The sequence below is a fragment of the Pseudophryne corroboree genome, assembly GCF_028390025.1.
Source record: "Pseudophryne corroboree isolate aPseCor3 chromosome 3 unlocalized genomic scaffold, aPseCor3.hap2 SUPER_3_unloc_34, whole genome shotgun sequence".
Classification (NCBI taxonomy): Eukaryota; Metazoa; Chordata; class Amphibia; order Anura; family Myobatrachidae; genus Pseudophryne; species Pseudophryne corroboree.
In genome coordinates, this window is record NW_026967524.1 from 1,180,587 (window position 1) to 1,207,461 (window position 26,875).

Here is a 26,875-nt window from a genome sequence, read left to right on the forward strand (position 1 = left end):
CTATCGACAAGATAGGTGGCCGCATCGATCACCTAGAAACGAAAATGGGTGAGGTGGTATCGTCGCACAACGACCTGATCTCATCTCATGATCTGCTACAAAATGAGGTCACGGCACTCAGGGACAAACTCTCAGATATTGAGGACAGAGCGAGACGTAATAACATAAAGCTACGTGGTGTCCCGGAAGCCGTCGCTAATAGCGCTTTAATAGATTTTGCAGCGGACCTCTTCAGCAAACTCCTTCCCTCGTTCCGTTCTGCGGACTTTATACTTGATCGTATCCATAGGCTCCCTAAAGCCAGGAACACTCCAGACGGGGTCCCCCGGGATGTCCTCATGAGGGTACACTACTTCCACGTGAAGGAGGCGATCTTGAAAGCTGCTAGACCCTCGGATACTGCATCGGAGGCTTTGGGCTCACTTCAGATATTCGGAGACCTGTCCCCCGCAACTTTAGCTCTCTTTACCCCATCACATCAGTGCTACGTAAAGAGAACATTCTATACAGATAGGGATATCCCACTAAGTTGCTTATATCCCGAGAAGGTTCTACGGTCGTCATAACAAATGTCGAGGAGGGGGAAAAGATCCTAGCATCATGGAACTCTGCAAGCTCTTCTACACACACCTCTCCCGAGCGGGGCCTTCAGCGGGACTGGGCCTCTTCGGTGGCAGAACTTTGAGTATTGTTTGATTTACTAAACTTGCATTCACTTCGTGTTTTCTGATTGGTTTGTAGTGTCGTATTTCCTACGTTGCACCAGTTCCTTGGCAACTGTTTGATGAGGGTGTCTATGGGATAGCTATGTGTTATTAGCATGTTTTTCAGTGATGCCTTCTCCCTGCCGATTTACTGTTAGTTACCTGTCTCTGCTGCCCCGTCTGCCGCCCGCACTTCTCTGTCGGCTGGGAACTCTACCCGAGTCTCCTTTAATTCCGGTGGCGGTCGGGGGGGACCAGAGATGGAGTGCCGAGGAACTACAATTTGTTTAATCTAGGTTCGGGTGCGGGCAGATTAACCACTACCCCACACAGTTTAACTCTGAGTCGCCATGGTTAGGCGTCCAAATGTGCCCCCGAGAGGGGTTATTGTTATGTTTCTTCTTTCTGTTATCCTCCATCTTTTGTGTCCTTTCCATCCCTTTCCCTCTTTATTTGTCCGGAAACGTTACATACACTTTTCACTCGCCAGTTGGTTGTCGATTGTTATGCAATCCCCGATAGTTCTACAAAATGGTTAACATTGTTTCTATAAATGCAAAGGGTCTTAATTCCCCACACAAGAGGAGATTAGCACTTAATTATGTCCATAAACTTAAAGCTCAAATCATAGCCGTCCAGGAGACTCACTTTATTAAATCAGCCCCTCCTAGGTTTACTAATTGGAGATTTCCCCATTGCTACCTAGCCAACGGGCCAGCAAAGAAGGCGGGGGTGGCAATCTTGATATCTCAACACTGCACGTTTTCCCTCACTTCGCAATACTGCGACCCGGAGGGGAGAATTCTAATTTTGGTTGGCACTCTTGAAAATAAAGAGGTGACATTAGTTTCTTGCTACGCTCCCAACAACAAGCAACTAGCATTTTGCAGGAAACTTTGCGCTAAGGTGCAACAATTGGCTAAGGGCGCTTTACTCCTAATGGGGGACTTTAACTTGACCCTGGACCCTCTAGTTGGTAACTCTAGCAAGCAGCCCTCGCTCTCCGGTCAGCTCCATAGGAATGCAAAGGGCTTTAGCCAGCTACTGGCGGAATATAATCTCTTAGACCTCTGGCGCGTTAAACACCCAATGGACAGAGATTACACGTTTTTCTCCCCGGTGCACGACTCCTATTCTAGAATAGATCTAGCATTAGCAGACAAGTGGACTCTACAGTCCATCGGTAAAATCTCCATCCTCCCCATGTCCTGGTCAGATCACTCCCCACTATACATCGAAAGGGACATAAATAGTAGAAAGGTTTCCCCGGCCCCCAGGCGCTTGGGTAAACTCAGTCTTCTTCAGCCAGAGACCACGCAGGCGATCCAAACCACTTTGGATCATTACCTCTCTGAGAACTCTCCTCGGGAGACATCTGTTTTCACATTCTGGTGCGCCCTCAAAGCAGTAACACGAGGGACGGCGATTCAAACTGCGGCTAAGCTTAAAAGGGCTTATCGTAAGAAATTAGAACAAGCTGAGCTCACGGCTGCTTCCCTAGAGAGTTCTCACAAGGCACATCCGCACGATAAAGCCCTTCTTAAGTCATTGAAAGAAGCAAGGGAGGCGGTAAATGTTTTCTATCTAGCGGAGGTCCAACGCAACCTTCATAGACTGAACCAAAAATGTTATGTTTATGGCAACAGAGCTGGTAGATTACTGGCGAGGAAGCTGAGGGGGAAGAGGGCGAAAGAAAAAATCTATATTGTCCTCTCAGATAGGGGTAAGAGAGTATACAATCCTGACGAAATTGCTAATGTTTTTCCATCCTATTACTCTAAATTATACAACCTAGGGGGGGATCCTTCTACTTTTCAACCTACAGGCATAGATATCCAGAATTTTCTGAGTAACTTTCCTCTCCCCTCGCTGTCGTCGGAGTCATGTAGCTCACTCAGTGCGCCTTGGACTTTAGTCGAAGTTGAAAAGGCTATTGACTCCCTTCCAGCAGATAGGGCCCCGGGACCTGATGGTTACCCCTCCGGTTTCTATAAATTATTTAAGAAGAACTTGGCCCCGGTGCTCTTGACAGTGTTTAATGAAGCCTCAGAGGCTGGCCACTTCCCCAAAGAGATGCTGGAAGCTCAAGTCATCACAATTCCCAAACCGGGAAAAAGCCCTACCTCAGTCCAAAATTTTAGACCAATTGCTTTATTAAATACGGATCTAAAAATCTATGCCAAATTAATTGCTAACCGTATCAGTCCCCTTCTCCCTTCCCTTATCAACCCTGATCAAGTGGGCTTCGTATTAAACCGTCAGGCCCCGGATAATACGCGTAGGGTGATTAAGGTCATTGAACACTCTGCCTGTAGAGGAGAACCCCTCCTAGTTTTGTCTCTGGACGCCGAAAAGGCGTTCGATAGATTGAACTGGGATTTTATGAGATTAACCCTGGACAAATTTGGCTTTTCTGGAAAGATCTTAGACTCTATCCTGGCTCTCTACTCCACACCCAGTGCGCGGGTCTTTGTTAACGGATGCCTTTCTTCGCCCTTCAATATTTCTAATGGCACGCGACAGGGCTGTCCGCTATCTCCTCTTATTTTTGCATTGGCGATAGAACCCTTGGCTGCCTGTATTAGATCCCGGGACTCGATTAGAGGCCCGGTTATAGGGGGCATCTCCCACAAAATTAGCTTGTTTGCGGACGATATTCTGCTATGTCTTTTGGACCCCGAGGCTTCCTTGCCAGTTCTTCATGACGTCCTACAAACTTACTCGGATGCTTCCTTTTATAAATTAAATACAAATAAGACTGAAGCCCTCCCACTCAATATAACCCCGACTGTGGTCTCTAGGTTGAAGGACGCATACAAATATGCCTGGAAGTCCTACTCTTTGAGATATCTAGGAATTAATTTAACCAGAGAAGATAATTTGATTGAGTGTAATTATGCCCCGTTGTTAAAAGCATTTGTGGAGCTGACTGGGGAGTGGATGCTACAGGAGGTGTCTGTTTCGCGCCATACCGAGGCCCCTTCCCAGACTCTTCTATAATAAATTTAATCAGGTCCTGATCAGATATGTGTGGGGAGGCTCTAGACCAAAAATTGCAAAAAAAACTCTCATTCTGCCCAAACTGTCTGGTGGGGTAGCTTTCCCAGATATAGAAAAATACCATGCTGCATGTCTGATGAGTCAGTCTAGAGAGACTGGTTCGACACCTCGAGCCTGAAACCCTGGAAGCTTCATGCTTAGATGCTGTTTCTCTCCCTGATCTGTTTTGGTAACCACTGTCTGCTGCTCGGAGTAGGGCCGGATCCTGCAAGTCTATTAAAACGACCCTTGATTCATGGCATAAACTAGTGCTCTCTTCGGAAGAGATTCATTTACCTGCCCCCTGCCTGTCGTTATCTGCTCTTATGTCATCGATTCCTAACGTCTCCCTAGAGGAGTGGATTCGAAGGGGGCTCTAAACTGTGGGCGATTTATTTGTAGGCGACGTCTTGATGTCCTTCTCTCAACTGCAAGAGAGATTTGGGATTCGGACTCAAGATTTCTTCAAATACCTGCAGGTGAGAAGTTGGTTACACTCATTTACTCCCCCACATCTACACAAACCTTCTCTTCCGGCTTATATTATAAGCCGATTGAAATTGTCCTCGCATAAATATGGGATTACGTGGTGGTACCAATTTCAATTAACCAATGGCCCACAGACAAAATTAAAAGCCCAGACTTTATGGGAAAGAGATTTGAACAGGTCCTTTGTTGATGCAGATTGGGACAGTATATTTAGTTCTTGTTTTAAAGTCTCCAAATGTGTAAACCACTCTGAAATGTTCTACAAGCTTATACAGAGGGCCTACTTTATCCCTGAAAGACAACACAGGATCTGGCCTTCACAATCCAAATCATGTTGGAGGAAATGCGGCTCTACGGGGGATATCTTTCATATCTTTTGGGCAGGCCCAAAGGTACAGCCTCTATGGAGAGAGTAAAAAGATGTGTAAGTGCGCAGCCAGCAGCAGCTGGTATGGGGATGGTCAAATCCCAGAATATATTGGAATAAAAAGCACAAGGTACCAGCGCTGGCTGTAAGAATTATATAAGGACGGTTTGCTGAATAAAATGTCAATTTATTAAACTATTTAAAAAGACAGGTGTAAAATCCCGTTATTATTCTGAATAACACTTAAAATATATAGTATAATAATTCCCCCTGGGTATAATCACTTTTTCATCCACTCTCCTCTGGGACATGTATACATTTTGTACGGCTAGGACAGTCTCCAGGTAGCATTCACTGTAGCAGCAGATAATTACCGGTTTCCACAGAAGAGATGTTTGATGGCATCAGCTTTAGGAAGAGTCCATTGCTAGCTGTTTATGTGGATCTCTATGGAGAGAGGTTTTACATATGGCTAGTACAGTGTTAGGGCTCAACATCCCCATGGACCCAGCTTTAGCGCTATTCCATTTATGCGTTGATCGCCTCTCCGTAGGTGATCGCTACGTCTTGGGACATATCTTGATAGCCACTAAAGCTGCTATAGCACAATTGTGGAAGTCTGAGAATATTCCTACCTTAGAGTTTATTCAAAATAAAATTCATAAACATTTCATTTTCGAAACAGCGGAGGCTAAATACTCTTCCTCGGCTAACTCTATTCACCTGAAACGGTTAGGATGGTCCGACTATAGGAGTAGAGAGGGTAGGCTAACTGTTTATAGCTCTCCAATTGATGTGTCTGTGCTTTACCCATCCTAGATCGACCTCTACAAGAATGTTGTGCTATCGGGTATTCTCTAAATGTAATGCACTTTAATCTTTATTGTCCTTTTTTTTCTCTCTTCTTCCATCTCTTTTCTCAAATGCTTTCGCCTCCTCATGTATTTGAAAGCTTAATGTAGCCAATTGTATATTCATCCAACTGTGCACTGTTTATATCCTGTATATGGTAACCATTCTGGACTTCCCCTGTGTTTCCCTTACCCCTATTTCTTTTTTCGGTTCCCCATTTCTGTGTGTAAACCCTTCAATAAAAATTGAATGTTTAAAAAAAAAAAAAAGAATACTAACAAGTCCTAGCCATCGCCCACTTCTTGAACTAACCAATGATCCCAGGTGCAGTACATGTCCCACCCCCTAACCAATGGAAAGAGAGCACACAGTATCTATTGTAGTATGTCTTGAGTTAGTAAATAAATATAGCTTGCAATAGGCTTGGACACACAAGACTCTGCAATGTTTTCACACTGAAGGCTGGAGCCCTGGTCCAGGTTGCGCCGGCGAAGTCATTCCCACGTAAGTTTCTCTGTGACCATCTTGTTCTCCTTCTGTGTTAGCCATTTACTCTCTCTGTTATTATTTGCGATTGTGCCACTATTGTATATTCATGTCTAGTTATTCTGTTTAGGTATTAATGTTAGTTTTGTAGTGTATAAGCTGTAACTGTTTTCCCTTTTTACATACTAAAATCATCTAGATAAAGGTTTTGGAACCTTACAAGGTATTGTGTGTTTATCATTACATTGCTAAGGGTACTCTGAGCGTCTCAATCGCTCAAGCAGCTTTTATATTAACAAGGTTAATAAGCATTATATCATTACAGTATTACAGTACTAAGGTTTTACAGTATAAGCATATCCTTTCAGTGTGTTGCTAGCAAGGTTTACTGAGTGTCATTCTGTGAGCGTCTGCGCCGCTCGTGTTCTCGTGGGCACTGCGTCTGCTACGCTATAAGCGTACCATTAAGGTACTTCATACGCCAATTGCGTACTGAATCTGGTACAAATATATAGTGAATGTTATCAGGTAAAGAATAGGCTTTATCAAAAGTGCGGATGACCCTGCAACATTTATTGACCAAACTTGAGGTCATCATCGGCCAAGGTATCAAACCTGTAAAACTTGGCATCCGTGTTTGCCCCCCGACCAAGTAGCCGCTCGGCAAAGTTGCAACGCCGAGACACCCCGGGCAGCTGCCCTGTAAGAGCCCACCTTTCTAGTAGAATGGGCATTCACCGAATTCGGTAACGGCAATCCTGCCATGGAATGAATCGTACCTCTGATCCAGCGCGCAATGGTCTGCTTAGAAGCAGGATACCCAATCTTGTTGGGAGCATACAGGACAAACAGAGCCTCTGTTTTCCATATTTGAGCAGTCCTTGCGACATAAATTTTCAAAGCCCTGACCACATCTAGGGACTTTGATGCAGAGAAGGTGTCAGTAGCCACTGGCACCACAATAGGCTGGTTTATATGGAAAGAGGAAACCACCTTCGGAAGAAATTGCTGCCGAGTTCTTAACTCCGCCCTATCTTCATGGAAGATCAAGTAAGGGCTCTTGTGAGACAAGGCCGCTAACTCAGGCACCCGCCTTGCGGATGCTAAGGCCAACAGTATGACCACTTTCCAAGTGAGAAATTTTAACTATCTCCTGTAGAGGTTCAAACCAACGTGATTGAAGGAACTGCAACACCACATTAAGATCCCATGGTGCAAATGGAAGTGGGATGGGCAAAACCCCTTTCACGAACATCTGAACTTCTGGAAGGGAGGCCAACTGTTTCTGAAAGAAAATTGTTAAGGCCGAAATGTGGACCTTAATGGAGCCCAATTTCAGACACGCATCCACACCCGCCTGTAGAAAATGGAGAAAAACGTCCCAAGTGAAACTCTTCCGTTGGAGCCTTCTTGGATTCACACCAAGATACATATTTTCTCCAAATACAGTGGTAATGTTTAGATGTTACTCCTTTCCTGGCCCGAATGAAAGTGGGAATAACTTCTTCTGGAATACCCTTTCGGGCTAGGATCTGGCGTTCAACAGCCATGCCGTCAAAAACGTAGCCGCGATAAGTCTTGATACACGCACGACCCCTGCTGCAGCAGGTCCTCGCAAAGAGGAAGAGGTCGAGGATCTTCTATGAGTAAATCTTGAAGATCTGGATACCAAGCCCTCCTTGGCAAGTCTGGGACAATGAGGATCGCCAGAACCCTTGTTCTTCTTACAATCTTGAGGACTTTTGGAATCAGTGGAGGTGGAGGGAAGACGTACACTGACTGAAACACCCACTGCGTCACCAGTGCATCCACTGCTATTGCTTGAGGGTCTCTCGACCTGGAATAATATCTCTGAAGCCTCTTGATGAGACGAGATGTCATCATGTTTACTTGAGGGACTCACCAAAGATTTGCCACCTCTGCGAAGACGTGTGGGTGGAGGCCCCATTCTCCTGGATGGAGATCATATCTGCTGAGGAAGTCTGCTTCCCAGTTGTTCACTCCCGGAATGAAAATTGCAGAGAGCGCTTGCATGTTTTTCCGCCCAGAGGAGGATTCTTGTCACCTCTGCCATCGCCGCTCTGCTTTTTATTCTGCCCTGACTGTTTATGTACGCCACTGCTGTTACATTGTCGGACTGGATCTGTATGGGTAGATCTTGAAGAAGATGCTTTGCTTGTAGAAGGCCGTTGTAAATGGTTCTCAACTCCAGAACGTTTATGTGAAGATAAGTTTCCTGACTTGACCATCTTCCTTGGAAGCTTACTCTGTGTGACTGCCCCCCAGCCTTGCATCCGTGGTTACCAGGACCCAGTCCTGAATCCCGAACCTGCGACCCTGCAGTAGGCGAGCACTGTGTAGCCACCACAGGAGCGAAATTCTGGCTTTTGATGACAGGATTATCCTCTGGTGCATGTGTAGATGGGATCCGGACCACTTGTCCAACATATCCCACTGGAATACCCTGGTATGGAATCGGCCAAACTGCAAGGCCTCGAAGGGCGCTACCATCTTTCCCAACAACCAAATACACTGATGAATTGACATTCTTGTCGGTTTCAGAATTTGACCATTTTCTGGATTTCCAGAGCCTTTTCCACTGGAAGAAATACCCTCTGTACTTCTGTGTCCATAATCATTCCCAGAAAGGATAACTTTGTTGTAGCTTCCAATTGTGATTTTGGAATGTTTATGATCCAACCGTGTTGTTGAAGCACTGTCGGGGAGAGTGCAATGTTCTGCACCAACCGTTCCCTGGACCTCGCTTTTATTAGGAGATGGTCCAGGTAAGGAATTATATTGACTCCTTTCTGACAAAGGAGGACCATCATCTCTGCCATCACCTTGGTGAAGACCCTCGGTGCCGTGGAGAGTCCAAACGGCAACGTCTGAAATTGGTAATGACAATCCTGTACCGCGAATCTCAGATAAGCTTGATGCGGAGGATAAATGGGAACATGTAAGTAGGCATCTTTTATGTCCACTGATACCATGAAATCCCCTTCCTCCAGACTGGAGATCACTGCTCTCAGAGATTCTATCCTGAATTTGAACCTTTTCAGGTATAGATTCAGAGATTTTAGGTTCAGGATTGGTCTGTCCGAGCCGTCCGGCTTCAGAACTACGAAGAGGCTTGAATAAAAACCTTCTCCCTGTTGTGAGAGGGGAACCAGGACAATGACTTGATCCTGGCACAAATTTTTGTATTGCTGCAGTTACCACCTCCATGTCGGGGAGAGAAACTGGTAAGGTAGATTTGAAAAAGCGGCGAGGGGGAACGCCGTGAAACTCCAGTTTGTACACGTGGGACACAATTTGTAAGACCCACGGGTCTAGGCCAGAATGAACCCAGAACTGACTGAAAAGCTGCAGACGTGCCCCCACTCGAGCGGACTCCCGCAAGGGAGCCCCAGCGTCATGTTGTAGACTTGGCAGAAGCAGGTGACTTCTGCTCCTGTGATCCTGGGGACGCTGAGGACCTTTTTCCTCGTCCCCATTCGTCTACCTGCCAAGAAAGGGGAACCTTTAGCCTTTTTGTATCTATTGGGCCGAAAGGACTGCATCTGAAAGTGATGAGGTTTCTTTGCCGGCGTAGGAGCATAAGGCAAAAAAGTTGATTTACCTGCAGTAGCTGCAGAAACTAAAGCATCTAGCCCATCACCAAACAAGGCCTATACTTTATACGGGAGAGACTCCATATTTGTTTTGGAATCTGCGTCAGCATTCCACTGGCGAATCCACAACGCTCTCCGTGCTGATACTGCCATGGTATTGGGCTCTTGGGATCAAGAGCATCTATCTCTCATAGCTTCACGCATGTATGCTGCAGCGTCTTTTATATGACCCAACGTAAGGAGAACCTTGTCTCTATCTATTGTGTCAATTTCAGAAGACAAGTTATCTGACCACTTTTCAATAGCACTACTCACCCACACACAGGCAATGGTAGGCCATGAGTAGTGTCCCATTGGCCACATAAATAGACTTCAATATAGTCTCCAACTTGCGTTCTGCCGGCTCCTTGAGAGCAGCCATCCCAGGTGCAGGGAGAATCACCTTTTTTGTTAACTGTGACAGGGCCCTGTCTAAAACGGGGGGTGACTCCCACTTTGTCCTGTCCTCTACCGGGAAAGGATAAGAAGCCTGAATTCTTTTGGGGATCTGTCACTTCTTTTCAGGGTTTGCCCAGACACCCTCAAAGAGAGTGTTCAGTTCATGAGAAGGAGGAAACGTTACATTAGTTTTCTTTTCTTTATAGAGGTAAACCTTCTGCTGAGGTAAAGAAGGGATCTCCGTAACCTCTAACACCTCCTTTATAGCCACAATCATGTACTGAATGTTTTTAGCTTATTTTGGATCTATTGCCCTGGAATCACCAGTGTCGACACAGGAATCAGCGTCCGTGTCAGTCTGTATAACCTGAGCAAATTACCTCTTATGGGACCCAGAGGGATCCCCTGTGGATGAAAACACAGAGTTTTGACAAATCACATCTTCCACAGACTTTCTCCAAGTTTCTGCATGAGACTCAGACTTATCCAATCTCTTACTGATATGACTCACACTATCACGTAATTCTTTCACCCATTCAGGCTCGTGGTGTGCCGGTAGCGACATCACATTACAACCCTGTGTCCCCATAATGGCTTCCTCAGGGGAAGAGCTCCCTGCCTCAGACATGCCACACACGTGTACACCACACCACAGACACTCCGGGGCTTATAGGGGACAGACCCACAGTAAAATCTGTCAGAAGGATACAGAAGGAATTGCCAGCTCACAACTCAGCGCCAGTAATAAATTGTCTGTGAAACACAAGATGCCCACTGACATGCAGCGCTTTTATAATTACACAATGTACATAGCACCAAATTTCACTGCGCCACCCCCCCCCCCCCCCCCCCCCCCGTTTTACACTCTGATACTTGTTTCAGCAGTGGAGGAGGACCAGCGGTCTTCTCTGCAGCCTGGAGGGAGTGAAAATGGCGCTGAGCAGTGTGCTGGCTGTCTGAGGAAGAAGCCCCGCCCCCGTAATGGCGCGCTTTCACTCAGACTTAGAGAGACTCATGTTTATACTGGCGTGGGGTAGGACTGTGCCGCAGCAACTTATGCCCCTAATCTGCCAGTCCTATAAGGGTTCATGCTGCCCAGGGCGCCCCCCCTCCCCCCACGCCCTGCAGTGCCTGTGTGTGTGGAAGCATGGCGCACAGCGTTCCCGCCCGCTGCGCGGTACCTTTCTAGCCGTCCCGATGTTGAAGAGTCTTTTCCTCTTATTCCCCTGTCTTCTGACTTCTGGCGCTGTAAGGGGGGTGACGGCAGGCTGTGGGAGTGAGCACATAGCCGCAGCTAGCGTTCAGTACCCCTCAGGAGCTAATGGTGTCCTGTCAGCTTAGAAGCAGAGCCATGAAACTCACAGAAGTTGGTTCCTACTTCCTCCCCTAGGTCCCACGAAGCAGGGAGACTGTTGCCAGCAGTGCTCCCTGAAAATAAAAAACCTAACAAGTCTTTTCCCGAGAAACTCAGTAGAGCTCCCCTGGAGTGCATCCAGTCTGCCTGGGCACAGATTCTAAACTGAGGTCTGGAGGAGGGCATAGAGGGAGGAGCCAGTTCACACTCTGGAAAAGTCTTAAAGTGCCCATGTCTCCTGCGGATCCGTCTATACCCCATGGTTCTGAAGTGACCCAGCATCCTCTAGGACGTATGAGAAATAAGAAAACTTATGGCTGCTAAAAAACAGCAGCCCTCTGACCATGGTCTGGCTCCTGCCGCACCAAACAAAAAACTGACGTGCACATGCGTGTAGATGGTGACACTACAACTACTGGATGATCATTGTGGATGCCTGAGGTATTGATACAATGCAAATTTGTTGAGATATTGTTTCTTTTTCAGATGGAACCATGGGTCGTGCACGTGATGCGACTGGCAAAAGGGAGCCATTGGTTTTGGCCGAGACCGGCATTTGTTTGTTGGTGATCCCTTGTAGACAGTGAGTAGTATCCATCTACAGTGGAAGAAGTATGGACACCAAGAATCTCAGCGGCGGAACAGTGGGCGAAAGCAGATCATGACAAATCGGGACCACAGGCATTTAGGGCGCCTAGCAACCACCAATCGTACCAAACGCATCAGGAACTGCACCAACAGTACAATGCCGGACCCAGCCAAACAGTCCCAGATCTGGTGAATTGGAGGGCCACGTGAGATGTGGTGGCACGTCAGACTGGTGCTCTGAAAACCAATCCAAGCCTTTCACCCACTGTTCCGCCACTGAGAGCATACCTAAAGTTTAACACTAATGTGATAGCTGTTTTTATGGTAATTATTTTGAGCCATAGAGTAGGACCTGCAGTATAGTGGGGTCCCTTGTCGGGGGCTGCAGGCTTAAATGCACTGAGCAATACATGAACTAAAATCCACTGTTTATTATTGTTAGTTAAAATAGTGAGGGCAAGACACATTTATGTATGTAGTAAGGCTACTGGGAGACCTTAGATTGAGCAATATTGGATCTGGCCATTACATTTCCTAAAGTCATAACCTCAGAACTGCACAGAGCAGGAACTATTATTCACAAGTAATTAGGAATGTGTTCATCATGAACAAGTCCACAATTACCGTCTGAAGGTTACACAATTATTTCAAGTCTACACTGATATTTGAGAATAAAGCCTTTAACAGAAAACACCCCTGAAGAAGTCACTATTGACAAAACGCATTGGGTGACACGCAATTTGGATTTAGAGTGAATTGGAGTGGATAAGAACAAGCCCGCCCATGCAAGGGTGAACACAAGTGCAAAATGCTTGTCTTATGATTATACAGATATGTACTTGTGATAAGATTTTAATCTGTTTTACTTGAAGTTCAAGATTCAAATTTCATTTTATTTCTGAATCTTATACGAATTGTATTTGGTGACCTCAGGTCTACTGTATAGCAGGAAATATTTCATACCTGCATCATCTAACAAAATGCATATAAATTAGGCACTCCACAAAAAACAATACTAATTATATTATATACATACATATATACACATTTATATATAATCACTAATAATAAACTTCTGCTTGTTATTTTTAATAACATTATAGTGTTGTGTGTAATAACTCTCTACATGTGAAATTTGTCATGGATAGCCTTGTGTTAGAAACACCCAACTGAGAATAGGGCTGATGGCGGAGGAGGGTGTAGGATAAGAGATTGCTGTAGTGACTGAGCAATGAGAATATGTGACTTCTGCAATAAGTGTTTATTACTCACCTGTGCTGATATCTGTAGGGATCTCCTCCTCCTTACACTGCTGATCACCCCTCACATACGTCTCTTCTTCTCCCTCTATATCTTCTGCCTTAATATCAGACAGACGTTCTATCTAAATAACCAAAAAATAAAGATATTTATGGTAAGAACTTACCGTTGTTAAATCTCTTTCTGCGCGGTACACTGGGCTCCACAAGGATAACATCGGGTGTAGACTAGGATCTTGATCCGGGGTACCAACAGGCTCAAAGCTTTTGACTGTTCCCAAGATGCACTGCGCCACCTCCTCTTTAACCCCGCCTCTGCGCACAGGAGCTCAGTTTCATTAACCAGCCCAATGCAGTAGCAGGTATCAGAGACGACAATCGCTCGTAGCCAAGTACACCACACACTCACCACAGGAAAGGGTGTCAGCGGCTATGCCCATACCAACCCAAAGAAGCTAAGTGTGTCAGGGTGGACGCCTTGTGGAGCCCAGTGTACCTCGCAGAAACAGATTTAACAACAGTAAGTTCTTACCATAAATCTCATTTTCTGCTGCGGGGTACACTGGGCTCCACAAGGATTAACATCGGGGATGTCCTAAAGCAGTTCCTTATGGGAGGGGAAGCACTGTAGCGGGCACAACAACCCGGTGTCCAAAGGAAGCATCCTGGGAGGCGGTAGAATCGAAGGCATAGAACCTTATAAACGTGTTCCCAGAGGACTACGTTGCCGCCTTGCACAACTGTTCAAGGGTCGCACCATGGTGGGCCGCTCAAGAAGGTCCTACCGACCAAGTAGAATGGGCTTTAATGGTAGCAGGAACCGGATGACCAGCCTGTACATAACCATGTGCAATCACCATTCTAATCCACCTGGCCAAAGTCTGCTTGGAAACAGGCCAGCCACGTTTGTGAAAACCAAACAACACAAAAAGAGAATCAGATTTCCTAAAAGAGGCAGTTCTCTTCACATTGATACGGAGAGCCCGTACCACATCCAAAGACCGCTCTTTGGAAGACAACTCAGGAGAATTAAAAGCCGGAACCAATATCTCCTGGTTAAGGTGGAAGGAAGACACCACCATAGGCAAATAACCTGTCCGCATTCTAAGAACCGGCCGTTCACTGTGAAAAATGAAATAGGGAGACTTACAGGATAAGGCACCCAAGTCCGATACCCTTCTATCTGAAACAATCGCCAGCAAGAAGAGGACCTTAAGGGACAGCCACTTAAGGTCAGCAGAGGCAAGAGGCTCAAACGGAGACTCTTGCAAGGCCTCCAAAACCACCGACAAGTCCCAAGGGGCCACAGGTGGCACATATGGAGGCTGAATCTGCAGCAAACCCTGAGTGAATGTATGGACATCAGGTAGGGTAGCTATCTTTCTCTGAAACCAAAGGAACAAAGCAGAGATGTGAACCTTGGGGGATGGCAGAGATGTGAACCTTGAGGGAGGCCAGACGCAGGCCTAAGTCCAGGCCCTGTTGTAGAAAGGCCAATAGTTTGGCCGTACTGAACTTCGAAATGTCATGATTATGAGACGCACGCCAAGTGAAGTAAGCATTACAGACCCTATGGTAGATCCGAGCAGAAGCCGGCTTACGGGCCTTCAACACAGTTTGAACGACCACCTCAGAAAAACCCTTGGCACTCAGGACGGAAGCTTCAATAGCTACGCTGTCAATGCCAGACGGGTCAAATCCTGGTAAACACAAGGGCCCTGAACGAGGAGGTCCGTTCGTTGTGGAAGAAGAAGGGGACGATCCCACGAGAGTCCCAGTAGATCGGAGAACCAGTGCCATCTGGGCCACGCTAGCGCAACCAGAAGTAGGTTTCCGCCTTCTTGCTTGAACTTCCGTATTACTCTGGGCAGGAGTGACACCGGAGGGAACACATAAGGTAGCTGAAAGTTCCATGGTATTGCCAGAACGTCCATGAACGCAGCTTGAGGATCCCTTGTCCTTGCTCCGAAGACTGGAACCTTGTGATTGTGTCGAGATGCCATCAGGTCTACATCTGGAAGGCCCCACTTGTCCACGAGGAGTTGAAACACTTCTGGATGGAGGCTCCGCTCTCTGGCATGTACGTCCTGATGAATGAGAAAGTCCGCTTCCCAATTTAGGACCCTCAGAATGAACACTGCCGATATGGCTGGCAGATGATGTTTCACCCACTGAAGAATCTGTGATACTTCCCTCAATGCCATGTGGCTTCGAGTGCCGCCCTGATTGTCCAATTCTACTTGAACAGGTCTGTTCAGTGTGAGATGCTGGGCCATTGTCAATGCATTGAACACTGCCCGCAGTTCCAGAATATTTATCGGGAGTAGAGACTCCTCCTTGGTCCACCGACCCTGAAGAGAGTGCTGTTCCAACACTACTCTCCAACCTCTTAGACTGGCATCCGTCGTCAGCAGGACCCAGTTGGATATCCAGAAGGGACGGCCCCTGCATAACCGTTGGTCCTGGGACCACCAGCTCAGTGACAGGAGGACCCCCGGAGACAAGGAGATCATGTGAAACCTGATCCGGTGAGGCAGGCCATCCCACTTGGACAGAATCAACTTCTGCAGAGGGCGAGAATGGAATTGAGCATACTCCACCATGTCGAAAGCCGACACCATGAGACCTAGCACTTGCATTGCCGAATGAATCAACACTTGCGGACGAGATAGGAAGCATTGAATCCTGTCCTGAAGTTTCAGGACTTTCTCCTTAGATAGGAACAACTGCTGGTTGTGAGTGTCCAATAACGCTCCCAGGTGTACCATGCTCCGAGCAGGAACCAGGGAGGATTTCTTCCAGTTGATCAGCCACCCGTGGGCTTTCATGCACTGGACCGTCAGATCGAGATGACACAGGAGAAGATCTGGGGAATTCGCCAGGATCAACAATTCATCCAGATACGGCAGGCTCCTGACCTCTTGACGGCGGAGTGAAGCTGTCATGACCGCCATAACTTTGGTGAAAACTCGGGGAGCCATTGTCAAACCAAAGGGTAACGCCCGAAATTGGTAATGTAGGTTGCCCACCGCAAACCTCAGGTACTGCTGATGAGATACCACAATAGGAATATGCAGGAAGGCATCCTGTATGTTCAGGGAGACCATAAAGTCCCCAGGCTCCAAGGCCAGAACAATAGAGTGCAGAGTTTCCATACGAAAGTTGGGAGACCCGCACATGCTTGTTCAAGGACTTCAGATTGAGAATGGGCCGTGAGGACTCGTCCGGTTTTCGGGACTAGGAACAGAATTGAATAGTACCCGTTGCCTCTTTGAGCTAGAAGAACCTGTACCACCACTCCGGTGGACAGGAGGGAGTGCACCACCAAATGCCAGGTGTATGCTTTTGCCGGATCCAGAGGCACATCTGTCAAACAAAATCAATGAGGGGGACGATTCTTGAAAGGTATGGCGTAACCTTCGAGTGACGACTTCCCTTACCCAGTTATCCGAAGTGGTCTGCAACCATTCCTGGGCAAAACCTAGAAGTAGGCCCCCCACGTGGGATCATGTGGCAGGCTTGTCAGTTTTGGAAGCTGGCTGATGGGCGGCCCAGGCACGCTTCAGTCTGGGCTTGGCAGGTCTGGAAGCACGAGCTTGCTTTGGGTACACCTGACCTTTTGCTTTTCCTGGAGGACGAAAGGGCAGAGCGAAAGTACTTTTAGCCTTCTCTGCGGAAGGAGCCGTACTAGGTAGGCAAGTAGTTTTAGCAGTAGCCAGATCAGCCACAATCTTATTGAGGTCTTCTCCGGAGAGAATGTCTCCCTTGAAAGAAAGCACCTCCAGGGTTTTCTTGGAATCCACATCCACCGACCAGAATCTCATCCAAAGGATACGTCTTGCCAAGACGGACGTAGTAGCAGCCTTGGTCTCGAGCACCCCGGCATCGGAGCCCGCCTCCTTAAGGTACAGAGAAGCCGTGGTAATATACGAGAGACATTGTCGAGCATGCTCAGACGCATTGGAAGGCAGTTCCGCCTCAAGCTCCTGAGCCCACGCCTCAACAGCTTCAGCAGCCCAAGTTGCTGCAATGGTTGGCCTATGCACAGCCCCCGCTAGGGTATAAATTGCTTTTAAACAACCCTCCACACGTCTATCCGTCGGTTCCTTCAGGGAGGTGACGGTAGTTACTTGTAGAGCAGAGGAAACAACCATTTTCTCCATTACATCTGCGGCCTCACTACCACGCAGTGTGGGAGAAGCCCCAGCGTCATTGCCACGTGTAGCAGACATAAGAGCGTGCACAATATCGGGAAACCTGGTACAAGGTGTAGCAGCAATATACCCAGCAAGAACACCCGGTGATGTGACTATGACAGCACAAACCGGGTGTTCAAGAGATATAAATCAATATGGTGACTATAAATCACAAGGAAAAATACACAGCAAGTATATCTTGTGATACAATCCTATATTATACAGAAAGACATCTGATACACTTAGTCACTCAGGTATAACAATATAGGAATAGCCCACTGAGTGAAATACTCTGCAATAAGGCAGCCACGCAGCAGCTACATGCACACACACATATATAGTCACAAGCGTACCATGCAGAAATTATACACCATAAACTGCACTGGACTAGCAATACACAGTAATACTCAGTATGGCTATATGTGATAACAATAGATATAACAATATAGGAATAGCCCACTGAGTGAAATACCCTGCAATAAGGCAGCCACACAGCAGCTACATGCACACACACATATATAGTCACACACGTACCATGCAGAAATTATACACCATAAACTGCACTGGACTAGCAATACACAGTAATACTCAGTACGGCTATATGTGATAACAATAGATATAACAATATAGGAATAGCCCACTGAGTGAAATACTCTGCAATAAGGCAGCCAGGCAGCAGCTACATGCACACACACATATATAGTCACACACGTACCATGCAGAAATTATACACCATAAACTGCACTGGACTAGCAATACACAGTAATACTCAGTATGGCTATATGTGATAACAATAGATATAACAATATAGGAATAGCCCACTGAGTGAAATACTCTGCAATAAGGCAGCCAGGCAGCAGCTACATGCACACACACACATATATAGTCACACACGTACCATGCAGACATTATATACCATAAACTGCACCGGACTAGCAATACAAAGTAATACTCAGTATGGCTATATGTGATAACAATAGATATAACAATATAGGAATAGCCCACTGAGTGAAATACTCTGCAATAAGGCAGCCACGCAGCAGCTACATGCACACACACATATATAGTCACACACGTACCATGCAGAAATTATACACCATAAACTGCACTGGACTAGCAATACAAAGTAATACTCAGTACGGCTATATGTGATAACAGTAGATATACATCCAGTACCTACTGTGCTTTGTTATATCACAGGGTGTTTGTACCACACAACCCTGACTGTATGCACTCTTTCTTACCTAACAGTCCCAGTGACAGGTAGAATACTAAGTGTCCTATAGGAAGCACAGCGCTGGCAGTCAGGAGGTTCCACAGAGGAGGATTTGCCCCAGCATTCCCAGGAACAGCTCAGCCCTGTCTATAATGTCCGCTGCCCGGGAGTGAGAGAGAGAGAGAGATGCAGCTCCAGGGTGGGAACATTTTCAGAAATGGCGCCCTGGGGCTGGGGGGAGGGGCCACAGGTCAGATCTGCTCCCCCTGCTGACATCCCCACCGGGCGCTGCGGGCAGGGAAAACCGGGGTTATGTATATTAGAAAACCCAGACCTGTGCCCTGTAATTGTCCCTGGTGGCTAGTGGCGTGGCTGCCCAATAACAGTGTCCACGCCAGCGCACGCGCAGCCCGCCTCCTACAGCCGTGCTGGATCGCGGTAAAGTGCGGCCAGAGAGACCCCTTACCCCCCCCCCCCGTACCTGCGGCCCCACGATCCGGGAGGACGGCGGCGTGTGTGTGACTGATGCTGTGAAAGAACCGGAGCCTCCGCTGCAGTGACCCGGCAACCAGGGCGCGGGAGTATACAGAGCCGCTGGGAGTGATGGAGCTGCAGTCAGGGACGTCTGTGAGACGTTGCCGGCTGCAGCCCTGTTACTCTGTCAGAAGAATCTTCAGTCTTTTCCTTTACAATAAACCCATCAATAGGCTGCCTAATGCAGCCCCCCTGTTATATGCCTACTTACTGCAAGACTCCAACTTACTGACTGAGCTCCTGTGCACGGAGGCGGGGCTATAGAGGAGGTGGGGCTATAGAGTAGGTGGGGCTATAGAGGAGGCGGGGCTATAGAGGAGGCGGCACTGAGCATCTTGGGAACAGTCAAAAGCTGTGAGCCTGTTGGTGCCTCGGATCAAGATCCTACTCTACACCCGATGTTAATCCTTGTGGAGCCCAGTGTATCCCGCAGCAGAAAATACAATGGCATTTACATAGTGATTAAACTGAGGTGAAACAGTATAATATCAGTGTATAAGACACACAGCTCCTCTACAGATCATATAGTGACAGTCACTTTGGTATATTGGCGAGACCCTAAATCCCACCTACCTGATCCTCCTGTGGGGTCCTGTGATTCTCCTCTGTACAATCCTGGGAATACAGAGGACGGGGACATCTCTCTGGGGTATCTCTGTTACTGAGCCCATCTGTAGGAGACACACAGTGACTGAGTACAGTGTATATATGTGATTATCAGATGATGTGTCTATATAGGGGGCCCCCATACCTGCTCTCCCCTGTACAATACATGACAGTCTCCTCTTACCCAGTGATGTGAGGGGCCGGTGATTCTCCATCATCACGTCCTTGTACAGACCCCTGTGTTCCTCTATATACTCCCCCTCCTGCATGGAGACATAGACAGTGACATCCTGACACCTTATAGGAACCTGACACACACAGTGATACAGTCATCACCGAGACACGTCCCCTGGTGTTACTGTATAATGCCCCATTCCCAGCAGTCACCTCTCCAGTCATCACCCAGACACATTCCCTGGTGACACTGTATAATGCTCCATTCCCAGCAGTCACCTCTCCAGTCATCACCCAGACATGTCCCCTGGTGTTACTGTATAATGCCCCATTCCCAGCAGTGACCTCTCCAGTCATCACCCAGACACGTCCCCTGGTGTTACTGTATAATGCTCCATTCCCAGCAGTCACCTCTCCAGTCATCACCCAGACACATCCCCCGGTGTTACTGTATAATGCTCCATTCCCAGCAGTCACCTCTCCAGTCATCACCCAGACACATCCCCAGGTGTTACTGTATAATGTCCCATTCCCAGAAGTCACCTCTCCAGTCATCACCCAGATACATCCCCTGGTGTTACTGTATAATGTCCCATTCCCAGCAGTCACCTCTCCAGTCATCACCGAGACACGTCCCCTGGTGTTACTGTATAATGTCCCATTCCAGCAGTCACCTCTCCAGTCATCACCCAGACACGTCCCCTGGTGTTACTGTATAATGTCCCATTCCAGCAGTCACCTCTCCAGTCATCACCCAGACACACACCCTGGTGTTACTGTATAATGCCCCATTCCCAGCAGTCACCTCTCCAGTCATCACCAGACACATTCCTGGTGTTACTATATAATGTCCCATTCCCAGCAGTCACCTCTCCAGTCATCACCCAGACACATCCCCCGGTGTTACTGTATAATGCCCATTTCCCAGCCGTCATCTCTCCTGTCAGCAACTGAATGGTCTTGTTGGTGAGTTCCAGGATCGTCTGGTCACTGTGTCTCTCATGTATCAGTAAGTGAGGTGGAGGCACCGTGATGGGGCTGTGGGTCCTGCTTAATCCACCTGACACACGAGGATGGCTGCTGGGTGTCTCACACTCACCAGAGGTCGTCTTCACTACTGTGTAACCCTGCGAAATGGGGGAGACATCAATATTGCTGCAAATACTCCCAGATCCCTTCACCTCCCCAGTCATGTCCCTGTATTATTACTATAGATGTAAGTCATGTCACAGTGATGCTCCCAGATTCCCTCACCTCCCCAGTCATGTCCATGTATTATTACTATAGCTGTAAGTGATGTCACTGTGACACTCACGATCCCCTAACCTCCCGAGTCATGTACCTGTATTATTACTATAGCTGTAAGTGATGTCACTGCGATGCTTCCAGAGCCTCACCTCCCCAGTCATGTCCCTGTATTATTACTATAGATATAAGTGATGTCACTGCGATGATTCCAGATCCTCTCACCTCCCCAGTCACGTCCCTATATTATTACTATAGATATAAGTGATGTCACTGCGATATTTCCAGATCCCCTCACCTTCCCAGTCATGTCCCTACTATATTATTCCTATAGATGTGATTTCACAGTGACACGCCAAGATCCCCTCACCTCCCCAGTCATGTCCCTGTATTATTACTATAAATATAAGTGATGTCACTGTGACGCACCCAGATCCCCTCACATCCCCACTCAAGTCCCTGTATTACTACTATAGATATAAGCGATGTCACTGTGATGGTCCCAGATCCCATTACCTCCCCAGTCATATCCCTGTAATATTATAGATATAAGTGATGTCACTGTGATGGTCCCAGATCCCCTCACCTCCCCCGTCATGTCACTGTCTTATTACTATAGATATAAGTGACGTCACTGTGACACTCCCAGGAGTCTGATATACATTTGCTTCATACTGCTCCAATTATCATCTGTTACACATACCAGGGATATTATGGTCTCTGCTTTTATACATCCTAGATTTTGAGCAATATTTTCAATCCCCACAATTACATATAATCAAATTAATAATAATAACAACAACAACAACAACAACAACACTAAAGGCAGCACCCCAGTGTAAAAATAATAACAGATGTCTTTAAAAGCAGGACACCACAGACCATTCCTCCTGTATTGTAGGACATCACAACCACTCACAACGCATAATAATACCAAGACACCACATGCCACTCCCCCTGTATAATAATAAAAACAGGACACCACAGGCCGCTCCCTCTGTATAATAATAATAATAATAATAATAATAATAATAATAATAATAAGACACAACAGGCTGCTCCCTCTGTATAATAATTTCTGGACACCACAGGCTGCTCCCCCAGTATTAATAATAATAATAGTATTATTATTATTACAACAACAACAACAACAGGACACCAAAGGCTGCTCCTCCCGTATAATAATAATAATAACAGGACACCACAGGCTGCTACCATTGTATAGTAATAATAACAGGACACCACAGGCTGCTCCTCCGGTATAATAATAACAACAGGACACTACAGGCTGCTCCCGTTGTATAATAACAGGACACTACAGGCTGCTCCACCTGTATAATAATAAGAATAATAATAACCGGACACCACAGGCTGCTCCCCATGTATAATAACAACAATAATAATAATAATAATAAGAAGAATTTACTCACCGGTAATTCTATTTCTCGTAGTCCGTAGTGGATGCTGGGGACTCCGTAAGGAATATGGGGAATAGACGGGCTCCGCAGGAGACTGGCCACTCTAAAGAAAGATTAGGTACTATCTGGTGTGCACTGGCTCCTACCTCTATGCCCCTCCTCCAGACCTCAGTTAGGGAAACTGTGCCCGGAAGAGCTGACACTACAAGGAAAGGATTTGGAATCCAGGGTAAGACTCATACTAGCCACACCAATCACACCATACAACTCGTGATAACTATACCCAGTTAACAGTATGAACAACAACTGAGCCTTATTCAACGGATGGCTCATAACAATAACCCTTTAGTAAGCAATAACTATATACACGTATTGCAGAAGAAGTCTGCACTAGGGACGGGCGCCCAGCATCCACTACGGACTACGAGAAATAGAATTACCGGTGAGTAAATTCTTATTTTCTCTGACGTCCTAGTGGATGCTGGGGACTCCATAAGGGGGATTATACCAAAGCTCCCAAACGGGCGGGAGAGTGCAGATGACTCTGCAGCACCGAATGAGAGAACTCCAGGTCCTCCTTAGCCAGGGTATCAAATTTATAAAATTTTGCAAACGTGTTTGCCCCTGACCAAGTAGCAGCTCAGCAAAGTTGTAAGGCCGAGACCCCTCGGGCAGCCGCCCAAGTGGAATGGGCTTTTACAGATTTAGGCTGCGGTAGTCCCACCGCAGAATGCGCCAGCTGAATAGTGCTACAAATCCAGCGCGCGATAGTCTGCCTCGAAGCAGGAGCAATACACAAGGTGGGAAGCTGCTCAATCAGATTGTAATGTCACTCAGGTGCTAAAAGGGGAGGGGTAATTCTGTGTAGGGTGCAGGTCGGCACACCCTAACACTTTATTAACACTTATTATTTTTCCTATCACTTTGTATATATTATTTTAATCACACCACTTACATAGCACTTCTGTGCTTCTTATTAACCCCTATTAATTTTCACCTGTGTGCTGACCTGGGGTGGCCGACCTGTGCCGACATTGTGGGGTCCTGCGCCCCAGGCCCATACCTAGTATTAGGGACCCCCAGTGACGGAGAAGCCTTGTCGATCGGCCTGGGGGCTTAACCCTATATCTGCAGATATACGCAACTAAGATCTCCGTATTATCTGATTATTATATAGTAATATTATTCACTCGGTGTGCATTAGGGAACACAGTTTTTTTTCCTACACAGAATTACCCCTCCCCTTTTAGCACCTGAGTGACATTACAATCTGATTGAGCAGCTTCCCACCTTGTGTATTGTATATAGAGAGGCACAAATGGGTCAGCATTAGGAGGGATTGCTGACTCTAGTAGTGCCATAGGGGAAGTCAGGGGTATCCCCAGGTAAGCTGGCTCTCAGATGCTGTAGGTGCCATTACCATGTGGCCTTACACTGGGAATTTAACCCAGATATATATATATGTAATTATTTATGGGGTGGGTGTGGGGTGCAGTGGCCCCTGTGTCGGTATGGGTGGGCTGCTGCAGGTCGGCACACCCTAACACTTTATTAACACTTATTATTTTTCCTATCACTTTGTATATATTATTTTAATCACACCACTTACATAGCACTTCTGTGCTTCTTATTAACCCCTATTAATTTTCACCTGTGTGCTGACCTGGGGTGGCCGACCTGTGCCGACATTGTGGGGTCCTGCGCCCCAGGCCCATACCTAGTATTAGGGACCCCCAGTGACGGAGAAGCCTTGTCGATCGGCCTGGGGGCTTAACCCTATATCTGCAGATATACGCAACTAAGATCTCCGTATTATCTGATTATTATATAGTAATATTATTCACTTAGAAGCAGGAGCATCCAGCTTGTTGGGTGCATATAGAATAAACAGCGAGTCAGTTTTCCTGACTCCAGCCGTCCTGGAAACATAAATTTTCAGGGCCCCGACTACGTCCAGAAACTTGGAATCCTCCAAGTCCCTAGTAGCCGCAGGCACCACAATAGGTTGGTTCAAGTGAAAAGCTGATACCACCTTCGGGAGAAACTGAGGACGAGTCCTCAACACTGCCCTATCCATATGGAAAATCAGATAGGGGCTTTAACAGGACAAAGCCGCCAATTCTGACACACGTCTGGCCGAAGCCAGAGCCAACAACATAACCACTTTCCACGTGAGATATTTTAAATCCACAGTCTTAAGTGGCTCAAACTCCAAAACCACATTGAGATCCCAAGGTGCCACTGGGGGCACAAAAGGAGGCTGAATATGCAGAACTCCCTTGACAAAAGTCTGAACTTCAGGCAGTGAAGCCAGTTCTGTCATGATCCAGGTAATTCCTTATCAGTATTTACCTTCCAAATGCCTCCCGAGACTGTCCCAGTGTTCCAAGCCTGGATTCCATCTGCACTGTCTGTGTGCAGCACGCTGCATCTCATTGTCTCTAATCTCTTTACTGTGATTCTGGCAGCATCAGGGTAAAGTTTCACATGCAAGTTACAAACAATCTTTCCCTCCAAAAGCTAACATGGGCGCAGCCATGTTTTCCTAATCACGTGTTACCTTCAGCCTATCAGCTGGACTCTGCTCTCAGCCTGATTACACAGCAGCTGCCCTGTGGTCTCTGGTTAATCAGCCAGCCAATCCCTGTTTCCCAGCTGGTATAAATATCCTGTTCCTCGGGTGGAGAGATGTCAGTGCTTCAATTGTCTTCAGTGATTCTAGTGTGCAGTCCTCCCATGGACTTTCTCTGCAGTACAGCCTGACTCTGCAGTGTCTCATCATTGCATCCTGTGACTGGCAGTTACCGACACCAGCTTCCAGCAGTGCTCTGCCCTGCCAGTAACCATCGGTGTTCCGCCATCGATCCCATGTCACCATCGGTGTTCCGCCATCGATCCCAAGTCTCCATCGGTGTTCCGCCATCGATCCCAAGTCTCCATCGGTGTTCCGCCATCGATCCCAAGTAACCATCGGTGTTCCGCCATCGATCCCAAGTAACCATCGGTGTTCCGTCATCGATCCCAAATCATCCATCAGTATTCCTCTGAACTGTGTTTAATAAAACCTTTGAACTTTCCTTCGTTGTCTTGGTCACGCCTTCGGGCATTTGTTCTAAAGGTTCTCTGCATGTCCAAGAACCCTGTACTGCCTCCCAGGTACACATAAACCTCAGCTCCTACAACTGAGGCTTCCACCTGGTCGGCATCAGCCCTCAGTTGTGACAGTAAGCACTGACCAGATGGATCCGGCCGGAGACCAGGTCCAAGCGACCAAGCCGATGCAAGAACTTGCAGCCTGCCTTGAACGTCAGGAGACTGCACAGGGCCATGTGATCCGCTGTCTCCAGGACCTCTCCTCTTGGCTGGATGGAATACAAGTAACCCTCCGTGGTTCAGGGGCGTCCAGTGTGCCGACTGCAGTACCTTTGGTGGTATCCCCACCCACCATTCCCGTTTCTGCTCCTTGTCTCCATTTACCGACACCTGCCAAGTTTGATGGTTCCCCAAAAGCCTGTCGGGGTTTCCTAAATCAGTGTGAGATATATTTCGAGTTACAGCCTGGCAGTTTCCCAACTGACCACACCAAGGTTGCTTACATCATCTCCCTCCTCAGTAGCTCCGCCCTCGATTGGGCATCACCTTTATGGGAGCAGTCAGATGACCTGCTCTCTTCATATGCAGACTTCGTGGCAACCTTCAGGTGCATCTTTGACGAACCAGGTCGTGTGACCTCAGCCTCCTCTGATATCCTCCAGCTACGTCAGGGGACACAAACAGTCGGTAAATATCTGGTACAGTACCAGATCCTAGCGTCCGAACTTTCCTGGAATGATGACTCTCTTTACTCAGCCCAAGAAGGGGCGTCTGTGTCTACAGCCCAAGGGGGGGCGTCTGTGTCTACAGCCCAAGGGGGGGCGTCTGTGTCTACAGCCCAAGGGGGGGCGTCTGTGTCTACAGCCCAAGGGGGGGCGTCTGTGTCTACAGCCCTGGAAGGGACGTCTGTGTCTACAGCCCTGGAAGGGACGTCTGTGTCTACAGCCCTGGAAGGGACGTCTGTGTCTACAGCCCTGGAAGGGACGTCTGTGTCTACAGCCCTGGAAGGGACGTCTGTGTCTACAGCCCTGGAAGGGACGTCTGTGTCTACAGCCCTGGAAGGGACGTCTGTGTCTACAGCCCTGGAAGGGACGTCTGTGTCTACAGCCCTGGAAGGGACGTTAGTTTCTGTAACCCCAGGAGGGGTATCCAATGTTCAAGCTCTAGTAGGGGCATATGAGTCTTCTCAAAAAGGAGTTTCTG

The 26,875-nt window shown here is 47.4% G+C and overlaps 1 protein-coding gene across 1 annotated transcript in view; it reads right to left on the reverse strand.

Annotated features, from left to right (window-relative positions):
• The window catches only part of LOC134984087 (gastrula zinc finger protein XlCGF26.1-like), a 37,130-nt gene extending 17,328 nt beyond the window's left edge, over positions 1 to 19,802 (reverse strand). The window contains exons 1-2 of the mRNA XM_063949721.1: positions 19,710 to 19,802; positions 13,204 to 13,315 (exon numbers count right to left, since the gene is read on the reverse strand). The gene's annotated coding sequence lies outside the window, so the exon portion shown is untranslated. The remainder of the gene's footprint in view (positions 1 to 13,203; positions 13,316 to 19,709) is intronic.
• Positions 19,803 to 26,875: the final 7,073 nt, after the last annotated feature.